The sequence below is a fragment of the Lathamus discolor genome, chromosome 2 (assembly GCF_037157495.1).
Source record: "Lathamus discolor isolate bLatDis1 chromosome 2, bLatDis1.hap1, whole genome shotgun sequence".
NCBI classification, from domain to species: Eukaryota; Metazoa; Chordata; class Aves; order Psittaciformes; family Psittacidae; genus Lathamus; species Lathamus discolor.
Window position 1 is genome coordinate 113,198,258 of NC_088885.1, and position 11,601 is coordinate 113,209,858.

An 11,601-nucleotide genomic window follows, 5' to 3' on the forward strand; every position below is an offset into this window, starting at 1 on the left:
TGAGAGAGAGACCTGTCTATCTGCCCATCACAGTGCTTGGCACGGTTGCCTCATGTGACATGTTAGTGATAAACATCTATACTTTAAGGTTTTTAAACAGAACGAGGTGACAGAGCAGATGATTACTTGAAGGGGGAGTGGGCAGGGAGAAAAAGCAACCTCTCGTTTGTGTGATTTCCCACCGTCAGTGCAGAGGCTGGGTTTTGTTGTTGGTTGGGGCTCTTTTAACAGCTGGGCAGAGGCGAGCGCTTTGCACATGTTCTGGGCAGTAAAAACACAGACTTCAGCGATGTGCAGTGGAAGCATTGTCCTGAGTTGTTTCTAAAGCAACTCCCAATCAATTAAGTGCAGGTTGGAGAACAAAGATGAGCACATTGGCCTGCCTCTTCATCATCTTTAAACCAGTGCGATACTGAAATGAAAGATGTTGGAGAAAATAATTGATAGCTAGGTACATAAAAAGTATGCTAGATGGTTCGAGTGCAATGCAGGTTGCATACTTTCGTTGTTGCCCTGCTCTTTCACCAGTAGTCCACCACCTCCCCGCACCCCAACCCAAAAAATTTCTGCTGTAGTAGCACAAGTAGTCTGAGTAGCAGACGTTTTCAGCAAGGTTTCTCAGCAGGTCCTTAGGCCTAATTACAGACAGGACAGAGAAGGCCTTGGTGCAAATGCTGAAAGTACTTGTCTCCCTTCCAAGGGTTCAGCCTGCCTCTCATTCAAGTGCAGCTTGGCTTCTGAGAATAAGAAGTGTCCTCTAGAGTGGCACATAGGAGACACTTGGGCTTTACTCATGCACAGTAGGTATAGAAGGAGAGTTCACCAGCAGTTCACTTCTCCCCTTTCCGCAGTCTTACTGCGCTTTATGGGAATACTAAAATCCCAGTCACAAGGTGATGAGGACAAACCCTGCCATCACTGTCCCTTGCCTCTTGGTTCTTGGCATGCTCATATTCAAGCTTGGGAGCCTAGCAGCAGAGCTATCTATGCCACTGATGCTGCGAGGGTTCTAAAGCTTGCTCCAAGCACTTCTTGCTGTCCAGATGGTCTGCTAGCCTGGTGGCACCTAGCTATCTGGGCAGCTATCCCTGGCATTCAAGTATTCAGCCTTTAGGGAAAACACTGTATACAGTTGTGGGGGAAAAGCTGTTGTGGCTGGCTCTTTACTACTTATCTTAGCAGTGTAGTATGCCAAGTTTTGTATGTTACATGGTAACAAAAGGGGCTTTGTAATCTTTCTCCTCCAGCTGCTGCTTTTTCCCTTTATTGGCGTTTTCAAGTCTTACCACTGAATCCAGCCCTTTGCACTGTCTTTGACTCCAGCTTTTCCCTTCTCCCCCTGGGAAAGACTAGCCGGAGTGCACTAACACACCCCGCAGCTTTGTTCGAGGTTTAATGAGGAAGGTAGTGGGGAACTGTGAGACATTGCTAGATGATTCCTCAAAGCCATTGCACTCTCTTGGACACTTTGACACGAGTAGCTTAAGGCTACTGTTTGCATCTAGTTGTTCTAAGCCCACTCTCTTGTAGGCACCTGTGTCCTGCCATGTGAGTGCACTGTGCTCAGCAAAAATGCTGTCAGCTGTTCTCCAGGTTCATCTCTTTGCTCTGTTCTTTGCTTTCCTCTTCGTTTGTAATCTCTGGGGTGAAGAAGGAAAGACTAAAGCAAATGAGGATGTCCTGAAGGGGCAGACAGTCCAAGTGATTGGACTTGGCAAAATGGGCTTGCTTGCAGCAGCTTCTCAAATGAGGGCTGCTGGGTTTCTGAGGCCAAGTGCTGCACATGCTTCCCTCTGCACATAGCGCACACGATGTCTACAGATACTCTGAGAGCTGCATCCAGCCATTGTTATCCAAGGCCTCATGGCTGGAGCCTGCAGCTGTGGAGATAACTACAGTATGCAATGAAGGCTTTACTCCTTTGATGGGTGCAAAGTTGAGTACCAAGGCTGAAGAATGTAGCATGCCAGGCCTCTCTGTTTTGCAGCTTTCAGAGCTGGGGTCATTACCATGTGTCAGTGGCTTCTCCCATCCTCATCTGGCAGAAAGGCTGCCTCTATGCAGGCCACAGTGCTAGCGTTTCACTTGGTGCAGGCCTTTCGTAAGCTAGATGACCACCTCTGCTGGCTTTGTAACACTGAAGGAATATCAAGAAACACTGTCTTTTCCTTCTGAGTACGTCAGTCCTTGCTCCTACCAGCTTTTCTTACCTCTTCCACTATAGGGAAGAGCTGGTCACTCGTTGCCTGCTCTCTGTGCCTATTCTGGCAGGTCAGCTGCTAACCTTGCTACCCAGTCTCTCCTCAGGATCCCTTGCTTCACAGACCCCAAGTTGTCTCCAGGCAGCCTGGCAGCCTGCTTTTGAAAGGGTTTTTGCTGTGAAGGAGTGGGGAAAGGAGGATGTCCAATCTGGACTTGAAAGGTTATTGTGGGGTGGAGGGAAGTGGTGGTGCAGGTCAGCTCACATCAGCCCTGAGGCTGCTCCTTTCTGTGCAGGGAGCAGGTCCTCGCAGAAAGCTTGTGTTTCATGCTGGCCAAGGCTTCTACCATTAAGTACTACTTCAGTTGAGCTTTCTGTGATGTCCTTGCAGCTGTAGGTGCTTCCACCTTCCAAGAGATGCTTCCCTGGCAGAGCTACCTAAAATTCATGCTGGAGACCCAATCAGAGCCCGTCATTGTTCTCTTCCCAACCCCAATCTCGCAGTCCTACATCTCTTCCAGGTATCTCCTCTTCAGCCTGTTTCTCTCAGAAGTAGGGAAGGATATAGAGCTGTCTTGTGTGTTTCAGGAGGACCTTGAGTGGTATCTAGACCTGCCCGGAGGACCCAGAGGGTGACCAGTACATGTTTTTCCAGAGCTCTGCCCATCAGTACTGTCACTGCCTCCTCTAGGGCTGTGCCATGGTGGGACGGAGCAAAGGTGGGGGTCTTATGTATGGGTACTGCTAAGGCAGAAAAGTCATCCTTACGGCAGCAGCTTGGCACACACGCTCCCACTCCACAGGCTGTACTTGGAGAACTCCAGTTAGCGGTGAGCAGCTACTCTCTGAACCAGATCACAGGGAATATAATTTTTAAATCTATTTGGAATGAATTATTATCTAACAGATCATCTGTATCTGTTTTTGAGAGCTAATTCATAATTACGTGCAGTTCCCCAAGCTTCTTGAGATATTTGCACTTCCACTTTGAAGTGTTTAGCGTGACGGGGTTTATTATTTACAGTTATTTGAAGGTGTTTCTTATTTTCGTCCTGAGAAGCTGGAAAGGAGGAGGGGAAGTATTTCTTTTTTCCCAAGGAATTATGTATGAATATACATGTACTGTGTGTGTCTAAGGATGGCTGAGTAACTTCTAAAAAGAAAAACCCTTCTTCTTGTAAAGAGTGAGTTACAGCAGCTCCCAGGTGAGAAACTGCAGCAATACGGAGAGAGGGAGGAAGGGGACAAATTCTTGGTGCGGTTGCCAGTTTTAGTATGTTAAAATCCTTTGATACCTTTGTGCAAAATTGGGCTGAGAACAGTCTCTTGAAGAGCTGATCAGCAGGGCTTCTCAAGGAGCGACGGTAGGGAAAGGAAAAGGCACTTGGAGTATGGAAGACAGAGCTTGCTCCTCTCTCCAGGAGCTTTGGTGATACCTTTATGTATATTCTGGCGGAGGCTTTCATTTACAGAAATGACAGAAAAGGGCCTAGCTATAAAAAAAAAAGATCCATCAAAATAGGTGGGTATTTGAACGCAGGCTGTGTATTTAATGATTTATTGAGGAAGAAATCCTTAAATCATTGCTTCTTATTCAACGCAGTCTTTGTCCTTGTCTTAATGTCTGTTACAATTTAGAGAAGCACTCGGTAATTATCTCATCTGTCTTTGAAGGAGCAGCAAGAAGAGCGATGGCCAGCTGCAGACCAGTCACAGAGCTGGATGCAGGACTGGGGGGCATATGCTGTTCACGGGAGCCTGTGGCCTGACACCATCCTGGGTTCAGCAGTAGCAGTCATTTTTCTCCTTCTTAATAGCTAGTGCAGCGCTGTGTTTTTGACTTTCAGCCTGGGAACAGTGCTGATAACACGATGGTTTTAGTTACTGCTCAAATGTTTAGACTGGCCGTAGGACTTTGTGAGTCTCATGCTCTGCCAGGGAGGAGGGGAAGCCGGGAGGAAGCAGAGACAGGACGCCTGACCCAAACTAGCCAAAGAGGTATTCCATACCACAGCACGTCATGCCCAGGAGGTAACTGGGAGTTACCTGGAAGGGCACTCTCTTCTTGGTCGGGCTCGTCTTGGTGGGTGGTATCATATTCTCTTCCCCTGTTATTCCTCTTATTATCATTGGTGGTAGCAGTAGTGGTTTGTGTTATACGTTAGTTACTGGGCTGTTCTTATCTCAACCCATGGGAGTTACATTCCTTTGATTCTCCTCCCCATCCCTCTGGAAGCGGGGGGTGGGGGGGGGAGGAGTAGAAATTGTGGCTGACTGGGTTTAAACCATGACACATACTGAAAGAAGAGGTTGGAATGAGTGGAAGATCATAGAATCATAGTCAGAGAATAGTTTGGGTTGAAAGGGACCTTCAAAGGTCACCCAGTCCAACCCCCCTGCAATGAGCAGGGGCAACTTCAACTAGATCAGGCTTCCCAGAACCACATCCAGCCTGGCCTTGAATGTAGATGTGTAGGTACAGTAGATCATAGAATCATAGAACAGTCAGGGTTGGAAAGGACCTTAAGATCATCTAGTTCCACCCCCCTGCCATGGGTTCCCCCCCTCCATGCTCCTTTACACTGAACCAATGTCACCCAAGGCTCTGTCCGACCTGCCCTTGAACACCGCCAGGGATGGAGCAGTCATGACTTCCTTGGGCAACCCATTCCAGTGCCTCATCACCCTAACAGTAAAGAACTTCTTCCTTACACCCAATCTAAACTTCCCCTGTTTAAGTTTGAACCAGTTACCCCTTGTCCTGTCACTACAGTCCCTGACAAAGAGTCCCTCCCCAGCATCCCTATAGGCCCCCTTCAGGTACTGGAAGGCTGCTATGAGGTCTCCACGCAGCCTTCTCTTCTCCAGGCTGAACAGACCCAACTTCCTCAGCCTGTCTTCATACGGGAGGTGCTCCAGTCCCCTGATCATCCTCGTGGCCCTCCTCTGGACTTGTTCCAGCAGTTCCATGTCCTTTTTATGTTGAGGACACCAGAACTGCACACAATACTCCAGGTGAGGTCTCACAAGAGCAGAGCAGAGGGGCAGGATCACCTCCTTCAACCTGCTGGTCACGCTCCTTTTGTTGCAGCCCAGGATACGGTTGGCTTTCTGGGCTGCGAGCGCACACTGAAGCCGGCTCATGTTCATTTTCTCATAGACAACACCCCCAAGTCCTCTGCAGGGCCGCTCTGAATCTCTTCTTTGCCCAGTCTGTAGCTGTGCCTGGGATTGCTCCGACCCAGGTGTAGGACCTTGCACTTGGCATGGTTGAACTTCAAAAGGTTGGCATCAGCCCACCTCACAAGTGTGTCGAAGTCCCTCTGGATGGCATCCCTTCCCTCCAGCATATCAATCGAACCACACAGCTTGGTGTCATCGGCAAACTTGCTGAGGGCGCACTCAATCCCACTGTCCATGTCAGCAACGAAGATGTTAAACAAGGTAGATACTAGAGGATGTGTAGATATACATCATGGGCTATTCAACATCTCAGAGCTGAAGCAGTTTTGCCTCTCCCGATGCGAATAAACCATGGATGGAGGCTTACAGCCCATGTCAGCATCTGCCTTGCGTCAAGCTGACATGATAATTAGGGTTGTGCTACCTCTTGTCAAGGCCAGGGCTGTAATTTTCTGTACCCTGCCTTTCACCAGCCAATTCATTAGCCCTTTGCAGCACAGCTGGCAGCAGTAGGAACTGAAACAGGCCTCATTTCACACAGCTCTCAGTCTTTGCTTCTAATTTGAAAGCTTTAGCCTTCTTTATTACAGGGGAAAAAAATGAAAGTGACCCAAACTTCAGGTACAGAGGGCAAATATTAAAAGTGAGGCTGGTTTTGCCTTTGAAATTCCTCTCTGCTTAGAGACTGCTGTTGAGTGATGCCCCAGAGCTGGGGAGGATAGCTCCAGAAAGAGATCCATCCCCTCGAGTGTGCAATCAGCCCTTCACAGCAGTCTGCTGCGGATGCTGAAACAGAAATCAGTGTTTCGAGCTTTTTTTCCCATGCCGTGGAGCAGCAGCTGTGGGAAGGTTCTGCCTATGTCCTTACACAAAACCAGGATATCCAGTAATTAGTGAGAGATACCTCCAGGGCAAGCTCAAATTTTGCAACACTTCCCAAGGCAGGGAAAATGCCCTGGGCTGGGGCAGTCTTGGGAAGAGGGTGAGTCAGGAGGCTTGCGTTTGAGTTCTTTTTTCTTTATAATCTTGATCAAAATGTAAGAACACTTCGCAGAGACCCAGCTCTTTCGGACCTCCCTACACCTGGGTGAGGCTCCTGCACCTCCTGAGGTGGACGGCTGCCTTTGCAGGCTCTTTCTCCGTGAGAGACTAAACGTTCTGCAGTCCTGAGCTGCGTTCTGAGGATGGCTGGGAAAGGGGAAGCCGAGCTGACCCCAGGGCGGTATCCCTCAAGGGAGATAGACGGGGAGCATCTATCAAGGGAGGCAGCAGCAGGGCGCTGCTTCTTGGGAGTGCTCTTTTCCTCCAGAAGCACGGCTCTCCACTCGAGAAGGGATTTTAAACCCTGTGCGGCTGCCCCTGCCCTGGGAGGCGCCAGAGGCAGCGCAGGGGACACGGGGACAACGAGCGGCAGGAGCTGCCGGCCCCTCTGCCTTGCCTCCTGCATGGGGTCCCGGTCCCGGTCAGGGCGGCGGGGCTGCGCTGGCGGAGGCGCCCTTGAGAAAGCCGCCTGCTTGGCGGAGGGCCCGCAAGAGCCAACACCGCCTCGGGCCGCCGGCATGCCCGGCCCGGCCCAGCCTGCCAGCGAGCTGCTGCGGGACTGCCCTGCCCCTCGGCTGCGCCGGCACGGCGACGGTGGCTCCCGGCCGGGGGATGAGCCCTGCATGGGGGCGGGGGGTGAGCCTTAGTTGGCCCGGCTGCTCCGCCTGCGTGCTCCTTCGTGATGTGTCACAGCACCGTGTGCTCCGGCACACCCCACACTGAGGGGGTCTCCTTGACAAGACAGTCTCCATCATGGACAGCAAACCCAAATGTAAGGGGCTCGAGCTCCCGACAAGAGGATGCGGCATGAGTGATCCCCAGCGATCCCCAGATGCCTCTGGCTGAGATGCAGGGTGGCCCCACCCAGCTTTTCCACTCTTATCTGTCATTCCATCCACCTGCTTTCTGTGGTACTGGATCTCCTTCCCACCTCCCCTGCCCTCCTCACCCACAGCTGCCTCAGTTTTGCATTTTCATAGAGCCATAGAATGGTTTGGGTTGGAAGGGACCTTAAAGCTCATCCGGTTCCAAACCCCTGCCATGGGCAGGGACACCTTCCACTACATGAAGTTGCTCAAAGCCTCTTCCATCCTGACCTTGAACACTGCCAGGGATGGGGCAGCCACAGCTTCTCTGGGCAACCTGTGCCAGGATCTCAGCACCCTCACAGGGGAATATTTCTTTCTAATACCTAATGTAAACCTCCCCTCTGCCAGTTCAAAGCCATTCCCCTTGTCCTGTCACCACCTGCCCTTGTAAAAAGCCCCTCTCCAGATATTTTGCAGGCCCCCTTTAGGTACTGGAAAGCTGGTGTATTTTGCCCCCATGCTCATGCACTCTGTAACACTGCTTGCCTTCCCTTTCTGGTCTCCCTATCCACTCCCCTTTCTCAGTGTTTTAAGACCTGGAGTGACTTGTAAACAGAGCAAACTGCTTTGTCCAGGCACCCTCCAGCCTGTCTTTACCTTCTCTGCTCAGGTAAAACCAAAGTCAATTCTCATGCCCAAGAAATATCCAGACCAGGTGCTCCTTCCTTTGTGTTGCCCAGCTTGTTGGGCACTTCTCCTCCCAAAAAATCTTGCCTTCCTCATCAGCTTCTATGGCTCTCCTGATTCTTATCCCCATCCGTCAAATAACCCGCTGCACTTGGATGATTACCATCCCTTCCCAGGCTTCCCCAGGCTCGCTGCTTTGATTGCCTTCCATAGGAGACACCTCCGGCACAGACAGCTCCTCAGCTGCCACTTGTCTGGGCTAATGGTTCACAAATCTTGATCACTACTAACCTGTTGTCCCCTACATACGCAGAAACTGTGATCACCTGGAGATCCTCAGGGCATGCTGAGACAGATAAATTCAATGGGGCAAAAATAAGGCTCAGCCACTTTCTCTTCCTATGATCATAGAATCATAGAATCATAGAAGAGTTAGGGTTGGAAAGGACCTCAAGATCATCTAGTTCCAACCCCCCTGCCATGGACAGGGGCACCTCACACTAAACCATCCCACCCAAGGCTTCATCCAACCTGGCCTTGAACACCGCCAGGGATGGAGCACTCACAACCTCCCTGGGCAACCCATTCCAGTGCCTCACCACCCTAACAGGAAAGAATTTCCTCCTTATATCCAATCTAAACTTCCCCTGTTTAAGTTTTAACCCGTTACCCCTTCTTTGTAAATGTCTAGGTGATGTTGCTGCTGTTGTATTTGCCCTCACCAGAGCTTCCAAATCTGGGACATGACTTCTGGAAGGCCTTGAGGAGTGCTGGCTGCAAAGGTCTTTGCCATCATCTCTGTCTTCCCAAGGTGTCAGAGATGCAGGTTCCCTTTCCCCATGTGAGGACAGCTAGGGTGGAGCAGTTTTCCTTTCCCAGACCCCTGTGCATGCCCGCTGCAGTAAGGAGGCACCTTTTGATTGTCTCCTTCCAGCTGGGCTTTGCTACGATGCCAATAAAAACTTGCTGTTGTCAGGTTCTGCAGCATCACAGCCAAAGCCGCTGGAAGGAAGCACTTGCTTCTCCACAGCTAAAGCCCTGTGTTGGGAATTTCCCTCCATCTAGTGTTGGTAGTTCCCCTTCCCAATGTGCCACCCTCTGGGGATCTCTTTGGCATGTCACTTGAGTCAGTGGAGCTAAGGGCAGCAGGGGCTACTTATACCTCCCTGACCTTTACCACAACAAAGCCCTTTGCTGAAATTAGCTGCTAGCCCCAAACCCACCAACAAAGCTACACTCATAGCACCTCCCCTGGATGACGCTGCCCCGCTCCGGATTGGCACCCCACAACCCTTCTCCCTCGCAGTGGGGCTCCTTTTCGCTCGCTGACTGCTGCTTTCTCTTCAAACGGGCAGGGATCCCTCACAGGGAATGGAAAACAGTCTCCACTCCCATGGGTGTGGGGTTTTGCCTTCCATCATGCCAGCAGCAGGCTGTCTATGAGAATACAAATGGTGCTCAGCACAGGCTTTGGATAATGAATGCTGTTTCTTTGAGCTAAGGTAGCATTTATGCCCTGATTGATATCTGTGGTGATAAAAATACAGTCCCTGCCATGACTGGATGAAAAAAAACATCTGACAGGAAAAAAAAAAGGGTTTTTTTGCTACTTGAGTGAATAGAGGTCCAAAACTCCCACACGTAATCTCCCCAAACAAAACCATCCTCTTCTTGTGACTCCAGGAAAGGTCCTTAGATGCTCTCCTAGGGGTTTACGTGCCTGCATGCATCCTGGACTTCCCTCCCCAGAGCAGCGGATGGGGCAGGAGCTCAGGTTCCCCACAGAAACACATGGGGACAGATAGGTCACGTCCACCACGATGGTCCAGGGTTTGTCTGCCACCACCAGCATGGCTGCTGTGGGGGACAGCATTTTCCTGCTGCTCCTTGGGGAAACGAGCCCAGTGTGTCCCGCCCCAAGGCAAAGCAGGAGCAGGGAGGAGTTGCTCCACTTCGCTGTGGTTGTTTTAGGCTGTGACGTTGGGGGGATTTTTTTGTTGTTGCTGTTTAGTGAGCAGCTCACTGTGAATTTAATAGATAAGTTTTGCTATCGGTAACAACTCCCCTAGCCCCCGAGCAGTTTATTTCATGTATACAGGAGTGAAAAAAGGGAAAAGTAAGAACACCTCTGGGGAAAATAAGGGGTTGGGAAACGGCTGTAAGTGCAAGCACAGGATTGCCAAACCCACACGTTCAAAAAGCATGAATCAGATCTCCAGGAATCACAAGACTGGTGGTCTGAATTTCAAATATGAAATCTGGGCAGTTTCTGAAGGGTATTTCCCTCATGTTTTCAGTGCTCTAGGGGAATCTGCACGCTCTCCGCTGGGGAGAGAATGCTCTGATGGGCTGGAGCTGAGGCTTACACATGTTTATGGGAGGCCAACCCCCCTGTGCTGCAGCCTGAGACAGTCATCCCACCCTCCCAAACCCCTAAGCCTGTATCTCTGCAGTGCTCACCCCACACTGTGCTCCCTCACGTCCCTGCTGAGCTGCCTGGAGGGGTGGTAGAGCCCCAGTGCCCATCTTGACACAGTGGGGAAAACCAGCCACTTGCACTTACCCAGCTGCATGGATAGGTGGTGAGGAAGCGGCACCTCTGTTTTGTACCATAGACCTTGGTAAGAGGATCCACTGCTTTGAATACTCCAAAGATGTACTTAGCTTGGGCCTTAAACTAAAGCAGCACTGCCCAAGGTAGGGAGAGCTGCCCATAATAACCATTTTAGAGGGACATGAGTTGCTTTCCACACTGCGCAAGAGCTCGGTATAAGACAGAGCTGAAGATATTTCATCTGGGGGGTACAAATTAATGCCTCTTCCTCCAAAGTCACCCCAAAGCCCCAAAACGTGAGAAGGAGAGCACTGGGGAGAACTTCCTCTGTGCTAGACTAGGTTGCCCAATTTGATGGCCCCTGAGCCTCCAGGCAGCGAGCAGCCATCACCCACGCCTCCAAATAGGGATGTGCTGGCAGGAGAGGGAAGCTGCCTCTGTCTCCTGCCTCACTTGAGGGCCTCTAGATCTATAGCTGATCTAAACTGCTGTTGCCCAACTCAGCCTTGCAGAGTCAGCTCTGCTGCAAGTCCTTTCTTGCCTATTCCTCTGGAGTCCCTCAGCCACTGCCAGTGCTGCGATGTTGGTCCTTGCAAACCCTTCAGTCGTGCTGCAGCTGCACACATCAGAGGAGCAGCAGGGTGACCTCTGTGGGGGAGCACCCCCATGGATGAGTGCCTGCACAGCACCATGCGATGGTCTTCCCTAGCCCACACGTGTTAGCACTGCCTCCCTGCACTGGACCAACATCTCTTCTGCTTCAGCAGAAGCCACTCTCGTCCTTGTGTGTTGCTGCCTTGTTGCTTCTACAGCGCAGCTCACAGTTACAGGAACATACCAGCCAGGACTCATTGGTGTGAAGCGTGGGGAAATCCCAGGTTGCATGGCTCTTCCCAAGCTCCTGTCAGGTAGGCAAATTACCTGTTGCAGGGAGAGGATTCAGGAGGTAGAGGGAATTGCATACAAATGGGAAGAGCAACCAAAGAGCTCCGATTCTCCCAGACCTGCTGAGGCTGGAGCCTGCAGTTGGCAGTGCACCTGCCTCGGTGAAGGGTGGAGCTGCAGCCAGGCAATGGGTAAAACCTCACAGCCTTTCAAGTTGAGCATCGTATTTAGCTCCAAAACAC